Raw genomic sequence first — 18,045 nt, 5'->3', positions numbered from 1 at the left:
CTGCACTGAGGATGTGTTGCACCGTGTGTGTTCTGAAGCAGCTGCAGAGGTGATGTGCTCTTTGCGACAGATCCACATGGCAGCAGTGATAGATCAGTTCCGATCAAGGTTTTGCTGTGCAGTGGAGGAGATGTGTCGGTTCTGGTGGACCCAAAGAGGATGGAAGAGTACCGTAAGCCCACTTCCAATGACGCAGGACTGGAGTGCCAACCCTTTGAAGGGTAGACTCACAGAAGGCAGAGACCAGGTGCAGGGTTGTTGTAAGCCTGGTGGGTCCTTAAGGCTTCAGATCAGGAGGCCAGCCAACTAACCTTGGAGTCACTCTGGGGTTCTGGATTTAGGAGATGTAGGTCTAGTCCTCACCAATGCAAGAGGGCAGCAGGCAGTAGGTCAGCACAGCAGTGCCACAGTCCTTCAGGGCAGCCGTCCAGCAGAGTGAAAGTCCTTTCAGCAGCACAGCAGTGTTTCTTTCTGGCAGAGTACCCACGGTCCAGAAGTGTACTGAAGAGTTAGTGTCTGAGGTCCAGTATTTATACCTAGTTGTGCCATTGCAGAGGGGAAGAAGCTTCTAGAAGATCCCTTTGAAGTCCAGAGGCATCCTGCCTTCCCTGTCCTGGCTCCAGACTTACTACAGGGATATGCAGCCCTTTGTGTGGATGCAGGATACAGAGTATGCAAGTGTAAGTAGTGCTGTACTCAGTTCCGCTCTCTCGTCCTGCCAGTGATGGCCCATCGACACACACCAGAGCTCTATATTGTGTGTGGCTGTCTGGTTTTGCTGTGCAGTGGAGGAGATGTGTCGGTTCTGGTGGACCCAAAGAGGATGGAAGAGTACCGTAAGCCCACTTCCAATGACGCAGGACTGGAGTGCCAACCCTTTGAAGGGTAGACTCACAGAAGGCAGAGACCAGGTGCAGGGTTGTTGTAAGCCTGGTGGGTCCTTAAGGCTTCAGATCAGGAGGCCAGCCAACTAACCTTGGAGTCACTCTGGGGTTCTGGATTTAGGAGATGTAGGTCTAGTCCTCACCAATGCAAGAGGGCAGCAGGCAGTAGGTCAGCACAGCAGTGCCACAGTCCTTCAGGGCAGCTGTCCAGCAGAGTGAAAGTCCTTTCAGCAGCACAGCAGTGTTTCTTTCTGGCAGAGTACCCACGGTCCAGAAGTGTACTGAAGAGTTAGTGTCTGAGGTCCAGTATTTATACCTAGTTGTGCCATTGCAGAGGGGAAGAAGCTTCTAGAAGATCCCTTTGAAGTCCAGAGGCATCCTGCCTTCCCTGTCCTGGCTCCAGACTTACTACAGGGATATGCAGCCCTTTGTGTGGATGCAGGATACAGAGTATGCAAGTGTAAGTAGTGCTGTACTCAGTTCCGCTCTCTCGTCCTGCCAGTGATGGCCCATCGACACACACCAGAGCTCTATATTGTGTGTGGCTGTCTAGGAGGAATGTACAAGCCCAACTGTCAGTTACACCCCGATATGTGACCCAGAGAAAGGCTACAGGTACTAAATGGCTAAGGCAGGAAAATGCTAGTTTTATAAAAGTCAATCTGCCTAAGGGCGCTTGTACGTTCCCCGCCTGCCACACTCCTAACATGGGAAAACCTGCCCATTATTATTTGTCCTTTACTTTCAATATTATCTGTAATCCAATGTAATCTTCAAGCATCTATCATAATCATTGTTTTTCCAATCTTCAAAACACAGCAGAGACAGCGTCCTTTCACCTATAATCTTTATTTTAGCATCTTAAAATCATTACTGAATGCCCATCCCGGCCTTATTACAGCAACTACATACATGAAAGGTGAAACATCACAGAGTAGGTTCATCACTGTGTATTCCCAATGCATTTTGAGCCAAATTGGCTCTTCGCCAGGGTTATCTTGATGACACCGCAGCGGGTGGCCTGACCACCTCTTCCACCTTCCCTTCTATGGGGTTTTAGTCCACCATTATTTCATCATGCAAAGAGGTGCTTTTGGATCTGTGCAAGAGAGCTAGGAAGAGAGTTTGTAGGCTTAATGTCATGGGGATCAAGAACTTCCTTTTAGTGATCGAATCCATTCTAATAGGAAAGTATGTGTTACTTGTCAGCAAAAGAACAATGTCCAAAACAACAATTGGCCTGAAAAAAACTTACATTAGGACATTCTTAACAATATGAAGTTTGGCACACTTTCAAAACTCAGTAAAGTTCAGAACACTTCACTATCAAATTTTAAATTATGCGCACAGCGCATACTGGGAAAACTATCTCTTGACTTAGAGGAGTTGGCGTGTGTTAGACATGGGGGGTTTCTAGTTGGCAGAGGTAGGTAACTTACTCCAAGTAGGGACCCTTTCTTCTAGTCGGGGTAAGGGAGATACACTTCTAAAATAACCCCTGCTGACTCCCTTGGCAGCTTGGCACGAGCAGACAGGCTTATCTCAGAGGCATTGTGTAAAGCATTTGTGAACACATTTAGTAATACAGTGAAACCACTACAAATGGACACAACACCAGTTTAGAAAACAAAACAGATAATCTGTGTCTAAACAAAACTAGACCAAAACGAAATATGACTTTCAAATGCTAGAAATAGTTCAGTTTAAAGCAAATTGCATATGCAATACTTTTTACACAAAGTACATTGGATGCGTAGCAAACACAAACAAAAAGGGCCGCAGGGAAGGTGATGCGCCGGTTCCCTACACTCAGGGAAGGTGATGCGTCGGTTCCTTCCTCTGGGGGAGGTGATGTGTTGGTTCCTCACTGCTGCGCAGGGGAGGTGATGCATTGGTTCCTTACTGGAGAGGAGGGGATGCCCTGGTTTCTTACTGCATGGGGAGGTGATGCGTTGGTTTCCTATTGCGTTCCCCCAACGATGCGACATGTCAGAACTCCCAGCCAGAAGGTGCAGGAGAGCTGGTGGTGACGTCTTTGTGTCCCTGAGACTACAGAACTAGAGGCAAGCTCAGTTTCAAGCCCTTGGAGATCTTCCTCAAGCAGGGGACATAGCAAACAGCAAAGTCTGTTTCCCTTTTATTGGCAGAGAGTAGCCACTGCAGGCCAAACCCAGAGAGCAAACAGCACAGGGGCAGTATTCCTTTTCAGTTTCTCCAGCTCTTCTCCTTGACAAAGGTTACTCTTTATTCCCAGAAGTGATCTAAAGTTCTGGGGTCTGGGCCCCAACACTTATACAGCAAAATCTTTTGTTCTCTGGTGGCATAGAAGCCCTGTGCTCAGTCAAAACCAGTACTGTCCTCTCTGGTGCAGCTTCATGGCAGGAGGTGGAGGCAGCATTGTGGAAAGCAGACTAGGCCCTTTCAGGTGAAAGGAAACCTTCTCCCCCTACTCTAAATGCAGCCCCGTTTTTTTTCAGCCCAGCTCTGACTCATCCAGACTCACTGCACCCTGCCCACAGGGGTACCTTGGGCCTACCTTAGGTGTGACTAACATATAGGAAAAGGGAAGGTTAGGGCCTGGTAAGTGGGTGCACTTTCCAATTCGAAATGCCAGTACCAGACTGCCCACAGGCTCTGCAATGGCAAGCCTGAGTTAACTTTACATTCTGCTTATGTGGGTGGCACAATCAGTGCTGCAGGCCCACCAGAATTTGATTGACAAATCCTGGGCACAGACAGTGCACTGTACTAGGGACTGACTAGTAAATCAAATATGCCAATCATGGAATCACCAATCCATAACAATATTATACAGGGAGCACCTGCACTTTGGCATTGAACAGCAGTGGCAAAGTGCCCAACGCATCTAGATCAGCCAAAAAGAAGTCCATCACAAAGCAAAATAACAGGAGGCCAAGGTAACAAAAATACAGGGGAAACCCTCTCCAATGATGCCAGGTCTAAAAACTTGTGTATCGAGTAGCTGCCCTATGATTGAATCATCAGGTTGAGAAGGGTGGATCTGGAATATGAGGATACATCATCTTTGAATCCTTTCTCTTAAGGTCTATGATAATTTCCTGATTCTGAAAAGAAGTGTCCCAGTCTTGTGACATGAAGTTTGGATGAAAGGTAGAATAATTTGACCTCAACTTATCCATGTTTCTTAGATCCAATTCAGATGGCAAGAATTGGCCAATACAATGGAGATGAGGAGAATCATCATGTACTGTACCAATAGACTGAGAACAACTGTCCTGTGCTCAGGATATCAGACCGGTTCTTCTGCCCTGTTCATGAATTTGGGAAGGGCTTCCCTCACCCCACATCTAGGAGATAAACCATTCTGGGACAAAGCAATACTATAGGGCCAAGAACAATGGACATACAATTACCCATAAAGGAAGGACGTTTGGCTGTATTACTGGGTAGGCTGGCAAATATTTACTTAGTCTAGTTAAGCAAAATTCATGTATTAAACCTGGACAAATGTCCTAAAAGAACCTCTAATTAGTCTCATAGTAATCAAATGGCATGTATTCCTGGTTCGCTGTCTCATTTCAAGCATTTCTCTTATTAATAAAGAATGATGATATCCACCCCTTCTCAAGGCTGAGCATATGCACTGATCTAATTAATGTCTGAATCTCAGGAGAACCGTAGAAGCGAACTGCTATTTTGCTATTACCACTTTCTGTAGCCTCAGGCATTCACAGAATGCTGCAAATTATATGACTTTGTTCTTTTATCATCCCCTTCATTTATTCCTGGAATATAAATCAAAACAATAGAATTTATAATCTGGCACTATGTTAGTATCATCAAAAATTGTGGTTCGGGGTGAATTACACTGTTATGTGTTGAGGTTATGTAAAAGCATCTTAGTTGCACAACTTCAAAGTAGTTTGCAGTACACCTTATCTAATGCATAAACTGTGTTGTTAAAAAGTTGAGATTTAGACAGAGGCTGCATATTTACAGCAAAGTAACCAACTTAAAATAAATATGACGATGCATGTTCTCTTACCATTAACAATTGACACTGACAGACTGTTCAGAATCTCGATTTACCTTAGATATGAAAGTTTTTTCTACATCACGTACCACCTTTTTGTCGTTAGGTGGATTCTATTCTTTTCTGTCAAATAAAAATCGCTACATGTTCCAATGAATTATAATGTATTTTAGGGACAAGGAGAAATTACTATTCATCAAGATAATTCTGCAAGAATAGCACTAACTGCTGATCTGTGTTTCCCCAACAAAATATAATTTCAAATCTTAGTAATACAAATGCAGCCATTAATGCTTCTGATACTGATACACTAAACAACGGTAAAGAATATCACATCTGCTCTATACACTGCTCAGAAACAGCAAATATTAAGGTAGTGAAGATGTAAAGATCAAGGGCCTGGTTTAGACTTTGACAGACGATACTCTACCAATCAGAGTGGCGGACGACACTACCCACCCTGCAGTGCATTTAAAGCCCATGTAATGAAAACTGCTTGTGGCGGCGTTTGAAGTTACATGTAGGCATGTGCAATGACGTGTTTTAGGAAAGGATGATGGTTCTCAGACCCTCTAGGGGCATAAGAATTAGGTATTTTTTTATTACAAAATTAGTCAGGACATAAACGTTTTGTAAAGCGTATATATATATATATATATATATATATATATATATGTATACTGATGGAATTAACAAACCTTAATTCCATCAATATGCAAATATTGTTTAACAATGAGACCCATGCTCATTACAGGTTAATTGTGTTAATACATCCAGGGTATTACGTCACTAATAAAAGTACATAATGGCAGTAAAAAGAAACCTTCCGTGGATAAGCTGAACCATACGGTGCAGGATCACAAGAACTGCTGTTTCTTACACTTGTTAGCTGCGTACGATGCTTGTATTTGTTCAGACAATAGTGAAAAAAACTATTAATTTAAGTGTTGTATTATTTTAATACAAAGGTTGAAGAAATGTGCAACTACATATAAAAATATTAATGTATGTGACACATTTTTTCAACATTGCCCACACTTCTTACAAACACTATAAAAACTGCCATTTTTACATCACGGTAGGCATTTTGTCAGTCGTCACCCTTGAGGAAGTACCTTGATAAAACCAGGCAGTCTTTTGTTAAAGGATGTCTTCTCATTTTTTATCAGGATGATGTGGCCTAGAGAATTAGGACTGCTGGATTGACCCTATGATCGCCAGTGAATGCAAGGGTTTGAAAGAAGTTTGTTTGCCTCTCGAAGGTGTGTGAGGGTTGCACATATATAAACTGATGTAATGAACAAACCTTAATTTCATCAGTGTGCAAATGTTGTTTCACAATCAGAACAATGCCCTTGGAGGTTAATTGTTTTAATACAGCCAGAGTATTACGACATTGATATAAGTATGTAATATAAATACACAAAAACCTGGGTGTCTGATAGGAAACAGATGTGTTTCAGGAACCATACACTGTATTGAGTCTACAAGACGTATAACTAAATAACGGAATGGACTTTAAATAAAGTGTGACAATCCAACGCATGTAACCACCAGCAAAAGTAGGTGAGATCCAAGATCCAGAGATGGATTACCATCAAAATCTTGTTGGTGATCTGATTTTTCTCATCTGGTCATCCACAGGGCTAGGCTGGTGTGTCTCCAGATCAGCGAGACTACTCCCAGGACCGCCTGGTAGGACTGGGGTCGAGCCCACAATCGCTTGTTTGACCATGCGTGGGATCACCAAATGGAACAAAGAGCAGTGCAAAAGGTGAAGGTGTAAGAAAAGTGAAGTTAAAAAGGAATAGAGAACTCACAGTAAGGAAACTTTAATGGCTGTGAGTTTCTTTCTATTTAAAAACCAGATCAGCGCAAAACCGCAGTGTAAACAAATGACTGCTTGACCCGTAAGCAGTCATTTGTTTACAGAGGTTCTACAATGTATATCCTGATGTGTTATAACATTTTTTAATTGTTGTTATGTAATTTTGTATTGTATTTTGCGTTAGTTGTTGTTTGTTGGGTTAGTCATATTTAGTCTAGTGCTGTGATTGTTGAATGTATATTTATGTATATATATATGTTTGTAATTTTTACAGCCCTGACGAAGTTCCTAAAAGGCAAAAAATGGGAACGAAATGCGTTGGCTGTGCCTTTGCTTCATGAACACTTTTTTGAATAAAGAAGAAGATATTTAAAATTACTTTCTCTATTGACTTCATTTGAGTGCACCTTCCATTCTGTTTCTTTGCCTTGTCAAAACCATGAAGAGTATTATTAACAAACTTCTCATTTTCTATCAGGCCTATGTGGCCCAGATTAGACGTGGACTGCTGGATTGACCCTATCATTGCCCGTGAATACAAGGGTTTGCCTCTCTGAGGTGAGTGAGGGTTGCGTATATATGCTGATGAAATTAACAAGCCCTAAATCAATCAGTATACAAATGTTGTTTCACAATGAGAACCATGCCTTTTGAGATTTATTGTGTTAATACAGCCAGGGTATTACGTCACTGATAAAAGTACGTAATGACAGTAAAAATAAATATCCCAACGGTAATTTGAACAATATGGTGCAGAATTACAAGGGAGGCTGTGCAGGCCAAAGACAGGGAACACATAGACGGACATGGGGCTGAGGATGACAAAGCAGTCAGACGCAGACGCACAGAGAAAACAGAACAGAGATTAAGCTTGGAGAGAGTTGATCGCTCGTGTGAAATTATCTTAAAGAAAGAAAAAAGTAGTTCCTGAAACATTACTTAAAATAAGAGCACCAGATGGATAGTATCAATTGGTCCATGCCCTCAGGGCAGGATAGACATGATGTATGAATGCCATGGATAAATCATGAAATAGGAGGGTGACGATGGAGCTAACAAATGTTAAGCCTATGGGTGGGCTGAAGCCCACAAAGTAGATGCAACATGTCTCTTTGTGTCACATGCGCTGTCTAGAGCCAAGAACTAAATAAGCACTGGCATAGCCAATAGGTCTCGCTTTTGGGACCTTGTGCGAACAGAGGGATGAGGACTCCGTTGAGGACTGAGAGATGGCAAGTGAAGAATGATTAGTGAGGAACGAGGAGCGGTGGGTGAGAAGTAATCAGTGAAGGGCACTTGGCTAAACACTTATAAGGTCCCAAAGGCGAGACCTATTGGCTATGCCAATGCTTGTTTTTTAATGCATTATGACAATCTCATCTGTGCTATTCTATGACATACTCTTACCGTTTAATAACAACCCTATATTCATTTATTCATTTCAAATGAACTTTTTGAGGTACAGGAAAGGCAATCACCCACAACCAGCAGTGAAACAGGCAAAAGTGATGCACATCATCAAAGGGAAATTCAATTTTGCCATTTATTTTCTCCACTAAAAGTGATTATCTCTTCCTAACAAGAAGCAGCCGGGCGGTATGGAGAACACTGCAAAGATAAGAATCAAAATTAGGCTTGCTTACCTGTTCTCATGTGGGGTCGGAAGACTTCCTGCAGTGGGATCCTGGCTGTGGGTGAAGCGAGCTGGTCTGTTCCACCCTCAGTGATCACAGCTATTCCACAGGATGCTGCAGTATGAGGGCATGTCCCCGGGGGAAGAAGGAAGGCGCGGGGTTCTGTTGCTGTCACTGCAATCGAGGCAAGATCCTGAAAGAGGCAATGGTCTCAGTTTGAGGACTAGTCAGAGGTCCGCGATCTCCAAGGAGACCGGAATCTCCCAGCAGTCGTCCTTACCTCTGCTACTGTCTTATCCATAGATTTCTTCTTCCATGTCGATGTATTGATTCTTGGTTCGTGGGTTTCTAATTTGTTTACATCTTTGGTACGCATGCCTACACTTACACTATTGAATTTGGCTGCCGTCCACATAACTCACAACAGCACATTGCCAGCTGCCTACTCACAAACTCATACAGCTCTGATTCAAAAACAAAAGAGGGGCGACATGATGAGGCCAGGGGTGCTAAGTGTATAACTGGTGGTAAACTAGGCCTAATGGGACTAAGCAGATGCTGTAAATAGAGGTGGGTTCCGTCTGCTATACTCGCCATAAGCAGTGGGAAGTCATGAGCCAGGCATGGGAGACATTAGGCAGGAAGAATAGAAACAAGGTATATTTTACACAGCTTTTCGTGCCGCACGGTTAAGTAACAGCGGCTACTTATTACTACAATAAAAGTAAACGTGAGGCATGAAGTGCTAACTAAAAAAAAGCATTTATTAAAGCATTTCAAGAGATAGCAGAATTTGTGCACAGGCATGGGGGGGGGCAAAAGTGGCAAGGTTCTGAAATGGTGACACACAAGATTGTGGTTGTGCTAAATACGACTACGGTAGAGAGTACATACATATGGGCACCGAGCAGAAAACGGGCCCAGCGAGAGAGGCCTACAAATGGCAAATTTTCAGTAGGGCTGAGAGGTGTGACATCAGGCACTTAACACTGCACCACTTTTCATCCCTGTGACCTGCCCCCTTACCTGTATTCCAACTTCTGTTCCAGTTTCCTGTTCCATACTCCTGACTGCTGCTGGAGCAGGTCATCTTGTCTGCTCCTTGTCTGCCGGCATCAGTAGTAGTTAGTACTGGAGACAGTTATACCAGGGAACAAAGAGGGTACAGGGTGCAGGGAAGTGAATAGTTGTGTTGGTAAGAATTGGGAAACTGGATATTTTTGCATCATGAACAAAACGATGTTCGAGCGGCGGGTTTGCTGTTTTTGTTTTAACACTGGTGTTCTTTCTGGGACATCAGGGAGTAATTGACAGGTACTCAGGATGCCGCGCTCGCAGGGAGCTACTAGTTCTGGCAGCATGCTGCGTTCGCTGTGTTAAAAACAAGCAGTGTTGTTGGAAATGGTTGCAGAGATGGGCAAGCACCACTAGGGGTTGCTCTATTCTGCCTCATAGCCAACTGTACCCCACTGCCTCAGACGCGGAGCAGGCAGTTATACCAACAGCGCCATTTCTTACCTCACTGCACACGCCTCTTTTGCCCTCTTCCAGTCACAACCCGCAGGACAATGAGGCGGGTTCCTATAATGGCACAGCACTTGCAGCCCTGCCCTAAAGTTCCCAGGATAAAGTCTGTTTTTAACCCAACCACCAAAACTAGGCTTGCACCATGCCGTGGCGCTCTGTAGTGCTGGTGCTGCTTTTCCTTCTCCTACTGCTCGGCATTTGTAGAAGTAAAATCCCGGTAGACTCTATGTCGCCATACCAATGTGGTGAATGTGTTCCCTTTTTGTACTGGCGTTTTCTCATGTACCAGTGAGCTTTTCCGCTGATAACAAGCACGCAAAAAGACAAAAAAATGCGCGCGCGCCTCGTGCGACAGCAGGAGGGGCGGGGGGAGAGATAGGAGGGGGCCTGCTCGATTGACTTGCGGGAGCCAGCAGCTGGCACCGCGATAATTGATAGCATATGGTGGCAGCCGCGCGCTTCTGCAAGTCAATCGCCACACGTGCACTCATTGCCATTGAAGGCAATGGAACGCGTGCACGTTTTTGGCTGAAAAGCCATTGCGATAGCAAAAGGTCCTTTTGCTTAAGCAGCGCATGTGCGCTACATAGGCGAGACCTAAAAAAAGGACATTACACTGTCCACTCTCAACGGCGGGTGATATAATGCCCTTCCTCCTACAACCCTTACTCTATCGGGCCGTTGGAAGAAGCTTTCTATTGATAGATCCCCCAGGTGCTCTGTTGATGGAAAGCATTGAGTCCTCCTGCCTCCAAATGAGACAGGATAACAGAGAGTTTGGCAGGTAGGGTACCTTGTCCCCCAAACTCTAAATTAGGCCCTAATAAAATTACATTGCTGTAGCCAATAGGTCTGTTTTATTTTAGGATTATGTGTTTTTTTGTTAGAATGGCTGCAAGATGTGTCATATGTTTTAATGCAGAAACAGATATCGTATACATGCACACTTAGACATAGACAATACACAAATGGCATATATAGGCACATAGACACAGACAACGTGTTTAACTGCAACAAATGTACATTGACTCTGCACATCATCACAAATCAAATCAGACTCGGGTCTAAAATGGAGACCTCAAGACATTTCTAAACGTCTATTTCTGGACTCTCAAAGCACTGCCACGTCGTACCAATGACATGATATTTTGCACTATACCCATGTCCATTACAATAGCATGCATTCACTGGTGGATGTCTAATATATACATGGATGGATTGATGGTTGTCTGTATGCAAATGGGTAAATGTATGTATAATGTCTGTCAATGCATACAGCAGTGGGTAGATGGGTGGATGAATGAATGTGCATGCATAGCTGGATGGGCGCAAGTATGAATAAGTGCGGATAGATGAATACTCATCTGTAGGTCGATGGACAAGCCGTTCTACAGAGCTGCTAGAAGGCAAAGAACAGATGCAACGCCTGCAAAAAAAATGCATCAAACTTCTAGCCTGGCATCGGGGTCATTTAAATGCTGGATAAAATATGTTACAATGTGACACCGGAAAGCTGTCAGCTGTCTATAATGGCATAGCTGGCCAGTGAGACAGACATAATGTGCAAAACGTAGTAATTGCTAACATTTATTTATAAACACATGTATACAATGCCTTCAAGCATTCATGAACATTATGCACTTCAAACAACATCTTGGGCAAAGTAATATTAGGCAAACAGTCTTTATTGGTAAAAAATGTCAGGTACGTTTTGCTGAAGTAAATGTATGGAATATTTCCTTTCTTTATCTACTATTGTAAAAATTGCAAGGTGACTTTCCGGGAAGTTTTAAGTCAATATTTCACCTACTCCTTACTAAACTTCACCTTTAATATTTCATATTTTTAACTGAGTGGACATATGCCCAATGATTGCTTTGCATTCTCTGTTTCAAGCGTGATTACACTTCAAATCTAGATAATCATTCCCATGAATGCAATGAAATGTTCTGCTATCAAGCAAGAATACCTCGGGCTGTTTTATGGGTTGGATAAACTTTTCCTGTCTGTGCTGTGGCGATCACAAAACTCAGACAATTTGCACTTGCGCTAGGCAGAAGCGATTGAGGAAAGATGGAGCTGCAAATGGAAACTGTGATTCCATTATTCACTTCCTGTAGGTTCCTCCCCAGCTTGAGAGCATGTAACAGACTACGCCACATACAGAGCTCTGGTTTGCACGTCTTTATTCTTCAGAATGCAACAGTTAACTGAACGCACTGTGTCACAAAACTTTATTATCTACACCCAGTTACACCCAACAGATTACATAATACTTGTAAGGAGTGTGCCGAGGACCACCAGGGGCCTCATACTCATAAGCACGCAACACATCTCCCCTTTGTTAAATATACAGTACAAAAAAATATATATACATATACTCATTATAACTCTGGGATGAGTCACTGAGGTGCTGGTACAAGTCTCCCAGATCTAGTTATGCAAGTAAAAGTAGGGGGCCTTCATCTGACATCTCTGTAGAAGAGTCAGATGCTAGACCGGGGCACTCAGGTAGAATTGCCTTACTACCTTATTCATTAGGCCTGGAGCTGCTAAACATCGAGGCAAAGGCTTAAAGTGTGTTGAGTCTCTGGTTATGGATTATCCAGGTCAATGAGCAGTTACCGTTTGTACTTTTCTCCCCACAACTCTTAGCGTGTCAGCATCAAACGGTTGACACAATCTAGTGTTGCATGCTGAACCACCCTTTTCAAAGTACTCATAAATCATTCAACAATGCCATTTGGCTTTGGCCAGAGAGGTGTACTTTTCTGATGTTTGATGCTTAAATGATTAAGAAAATCTTTGAACTCTCTGCCATTGCAGGGTAGACCATTGTCAGATCTGAGAATGGAGGGAATGCAGGAAAAAATAATTATGGTCTTGTATTGTTTTACATAAGTTAGCATTCGGGGCACCATTTTATGTACAGGCGCCATATTGTGACATGATCAAAACTAATCCTTTACCATTTATGAGACACAGATAGAGGCCCTCTCCCACTAGTCTAGCGTAAGCACCCACAGAACAACCTTGGCACTGAGATAATGTGTTATAAAAGAAAGAGAGGGGCTCTTGATAACCCAACGGGAAATAGAGCACCGAAATACTGAAAAGTAAAACAAAAGAGTTTTCCCGGTGGGGTATATTTTTTCCTGCTCCTAAATCAGGACTCACACTTGTCAAACATCAATCACACCATTCATTATGTGGAACTGGAGAACACTTACCAGGAAGGAACATGCCGAACAAAATTTTTTTTTAAAAAAAAGTATACAATTTATTAAAAGCATTGGTTACAAAGAATCACTATGAGAATTAGTTAAAAACATGTATAACACAAGAATACACAAATAAAGACACAAATTAAAACACAATTTAAACCACCTAATGTGGACGTGGAGAAAGTTAACCTAGAGAGACACTACTATCTGTCTTTCTTATTTCATTTCGGAATACAGTTTGTCAACAAAAAGAGGAATGTTATTCCTTTAAACCGGATTCATTGTTGGCAACGCCGAATATGACTTATAAGTTTGCGTCGACGCGTTTCGGAAGCAACAACTGATAAAGGCTTCCTTCCTCAGGACAATTGCTATTTTTATTCTCCACACATGAAGGTGTCAGACCTAATGCATAAAAATACAATGCAATGTAACTGTTATAACGACATGTACGTTAATGAGAAAAAACACCTATTCTCGTATTGCTCTATCTACTGTTTGTTCCCCCTTGGGGTTGATTGGTTATCCTTCACAAGAGTTTATTTCCAAAACATCCCATATAGATACGAACAATACAAACAACTCACTTTGTCCTAAAACCATCAGTTGATTTATCTTAATTACAACCCTTTATTCAAACACCACCCACTGTCTGTTTCTATTTGTAAGGTATCAAACTTTGTACCCAGCGTCATTTCATATTTCCACATTATTATGCAGTAATTTTTTCTCCAAGGGGGACAACTTTATGTTACATTACACAATGTTTTCAAACTTCATTCAACTAAAATAGGAGGGAGGGACAACTTATATATGCAAGGTATTCTATACCCATTATTCTAATTCTTCAAAACATTCTAGTAAACTTTAACCTTCTGGTTAGTGTTGTCCACGTTCATTTACTCAATGTACCACACAGTACCACACTTAAGACATTCACACAGAATAATATATGTACACTGACCAAGAAGGTTCTGTTGCTCGTGGAGGTCTACCTGAAGTGTAGTGATCCACCGTTTTATGCCTGTGTAGTCATCAAGCTTGTTTTCCTCCTTTCTGTAATTGGGAGGGATATAATTGTGAATATAAGGGTATAAGATGCCCCAGTCCTTTAAGTTATTGTTAGGATAATTTCGCGCTATGTTTATTTACCTTGTTGTATGATCAAGCGCTTTTATTTCGCAATGGGTCTGTTTAAAGATTCATCCAATGCGGGTCTTGCACAATCCTGCATAGGTTACAACAAGTGAATTATTTAAATATCTCTCGCGTTTATTGTTTATCAATGATAATCAGAGTATCTTAGTCATATTGTTCACTTTGTGTCGTAAGGCATTTACCTTGTGATTTGTACAGACGGGTGTCCCGGATATGGCGCTTCCCTTCTGTTTTAGGTCTGTGTTACTGAAAGAAGGGGTTTGGAAGGACAATGTTTTTATTAATACGGATAAGAGCCTAATCTAACAACAGTTTCTCAACGTTTAGAGGTACGGTGTTTTTACTAGTTCGGAAAAGGACCTAATCTAACAACAGTGCCTCAACTTTGATTCATGACAGACTTTTACCTTGAAAGACGGATCCGGTTTCCGTAACGGGGGTTCTATACTGTAGCCGGGTATTTCGACACACGTGGCTGCATGAAAAAATATATATATAAGCAGCGTGTCTAAAGAGGTGCAAATATTCAGGGTTTTTAATTTGCATATATCGGGTTTAAATAATCTGTGTTCAGTCGGATAATCTAAGCCATCCCGTATTACTACTAACTGCAGTTAACGTGGTCGGTATCTTACCTATTGTTTGCACACGGCGGGTTTTCCCGGAACTGCTCGGCGTGGCATCTGTTCAATCACCGCTTCTTTTTTGAAGTATCGACTAACCTAATTGTGGTAGTCGCATTTAAGCCGCATCACTGGGTCACGTGATTCTAAAACGAGTCATGTGGCTTGTGGTTGTCATAATAGCGAGGGTTGCGAGCTGAGGGTTTTTTTCTTTCAAACCCCCAAAAACGTTATTATTCCCATCGCAAGGCTTGGTATATTAGTATTGTTTTTCCAAGTTGCGGCGCTTTGTTTATACAAAGAGCAAACAGAGTGTTTGAAAACTAACTTTTTTCAAAATCGATACTCCAAAAAAGAAGCGGTGATTGAACAGACGCCACGCCGAGCAGTTCCGGGAAAACCCGCCGTGTGCAAACAATAGGTAAGATACCGACCACGTTAACTGCAGTTAGTAGTAATACGGGATGGCTTAGATTATCCGACTGAACACAGATTATTTAAATCCGATATATGCAAATTAAAAACCCTGAATATTTGCACCTCTTTAGACACGCTGCTTATATATATATTTTTTCATGCAGCCACGTGTGTCGTAATACCCGGCTGCAGTATAGAACCCCCGTTACGGAAACCGGATCCGTCTTTCAAGGTAAAAGTCTGTAATGAATCAAAGTTGAGGCACTGTTGTTAGATTAGGTCCTTTTCCGAACTAGTAAAAACACCGTACCTCTAAACGTTGAGAAACTGTTGTTAGATTAGGCTCTTATCCGTATTAATAAAAACATTGTCCTTCCAAACCCCTTCTTTCAGTAACACAGACCTAAAACAGAAGGGTAGCGCCATATCCGGGACACCCGTCTGTACAAATCACAAGGTAAATGCCTTACGACACAAAGTGAACAATATGACTAAGATACTCTGATTATCATTGATAAACAATAAACGCGAGAGATATTTAAATATTTCACTTGTTGTAACCTATGCAGGATTGTGCAAGACCCGCATTGGATGAATCTTTAAACAGACCCATTGCGAAATAAAAGCGCTTGATCATACAACAAGGTAAATAAACATAGCGCGAAATTATCCTAACAATAACTTAAAGGACTGGGGCATCTTATACCCTTATATTCACAATTATATCCCTCCCAATTACAGAAAGGAGGAAAACAAGCTTGATGACTACACAGGCATAAAACGGTGGATCACTACACTTCAGGTAGACCTCCACGAGCAACAGAACCTTCTTGGTCAGTGTACATATATTATTCTGTGTGAATGTCTTAAGTGTGGTACTGTGTGGTACATTGAGTAAATGAATGTGGACAACACTAACCAGAAGGTTAAAGTTTACTAGAATGTTTTGAAGAATTAGAATAATGGGTATAGAATACCTTGCATATATAAGTTGTCCCTCCCTCCTATTTTAGTTGAATGAAGTTTGAAAACATTGTGTAATGTAACATAAAGTTGTCCCCTTTGGAGAAAAAATTACTTCATAATAATGTGGAAATATGAAATGACGCTGGGTACAAAGTTCGATACCTTACGAATAGAAACAGACAGTGGGTGGTGTTTGAATAAAGGGTTGTAATTAAGATAAATCAACTGATGGTTTTAGGACAAAGTGAGTTGTTTGTATTGTTCGTATCTATATGGGATGTTTTGGAAATAAACTCTTGTGAAGGATAACCAATCAACCCCAAGGGGGAACAAACAGTAGATAGAGCAATACGAGAATAGGTGTTTTTTCTCATTAACGTACATGTCGTTATAACAGTTACATTGCATTGTATTTTTATGCATTAGGTCTGACACCTTCATGTGTGGAGAATAAAAATAGCAATTGTCCTGAGGAAGGAAGCCTTTATCAGTTGTTGCTTCCGAAACGCGTCGACGCAAACTTATAAGTCATATTCGGCGTTGCCAACAATGAATCCGGTTTAAAGGAATAACATTCCTCTTTTTGTTGACAAACTGTATTCCGAAATGAAATAAGAAAGACAGATAGTAGTGTCTCTCTAGGTTAACTTTCTCCACGTCCACATTAGGTGGTTTAAATTGTGTTTTAATTTGTGTCTTTATTTGTGTATTCTTGTGTTATACATGTTTTTAACTAATTCTCATAGTGATTCTTTGTAACCAATGCTTTTAATAAATTGTATACTTTAAAAAAAAAAAAATTTTTGTTCGGCATGTTCCTTCCTGGTAAGTGTTCTCCAGTTCCACATAATGAATGGTGTGATTGATGTTTGACAAGTGTGAGTCCTGATTTAGGAGCAGGAAAAAATATACCCCACCGGGAAAACTCTTTTGTTTTACTTTTCACTGAGATAATGTGTTACTGGTCTGAGAATCAAAACTCATCCTACTGTACTTCTTTGTTCTAGCTGCATTTGCTTGTAGAATTCCATTATGGGATAGGGGGGTTTCCTTGTTTTAGAAAAGTACATAATGTTGGCTGGAGTCAGTCCCTCTACAGCGATCCTAGGAGGCTGGTCAGACTGGACTCTGCTTTAATGTGCCTGAATAAAATATACTTGGTTTGTATTCTCTACTGTCTGACAGACTCTTCATTTGTATGGAAGACTGAGAGGTGGTCGTGAGTGACTTGAGTGGCCATAATTGGTCACTTCCTTCAGTTGGTGCCCGAACAGGGACTCCATCGGTTGACCCATCCTCTCCCGCGGACAGGTGTGGAGGTCGGGGCCATCATCGGGTCAGTCAAGCGGACCAGGGATCCCTGCATGAGAGATTCCTGAAATCTCAGCTGCCCCGTCTGTCTAGCCTGTCGGTGCCCTGCCCAGCGGTCATCCCAACTGGGGTCCTGAATGGGGAAACCCTTGGATCTGACCATTTGGTCAGAAGAGTCAGCAGTGGAGAATAAATTTGTTTGACCTGTGTGCACCAGGGGAGTTTTTTGGTTCTTTCTGGATATGGTACCATTTTGGTTTGTCTTTGGTGCGGTCTGAGGACCGATTTTGGTTTGCATTTGGTACGATCTGAGGACCACTTTGGATACAAAGTGTTTGCAGGCACTTTGCCCTGGCAACATAACAAATTTGGCGTACTTTTGAAAATGCCAGTATTCTATTGATTTTTGCTTTCTTGCTGTTGTTGTTGTTCTGCTGCTGATGCTCAACTGGAAGAAA

Source organism: Lissotriton vulgaris, chromosome 2_2 (genome assembly GCF_964263255.1).
Source record: "Lissotriton vulgaris chromosome 2_2, aLisVul1.2, whole genome shotgun sequence".
Taxonomy (NCBI): domain Eukaryota; kingdom Metazoa; phylum Chordata; class Amphibia; order Caudata; family Salamandridae; genus Lissotriton; species Lissotriton vulgaris.
This window is presented reverse-complemented; position numbering follows the sequence as displayed.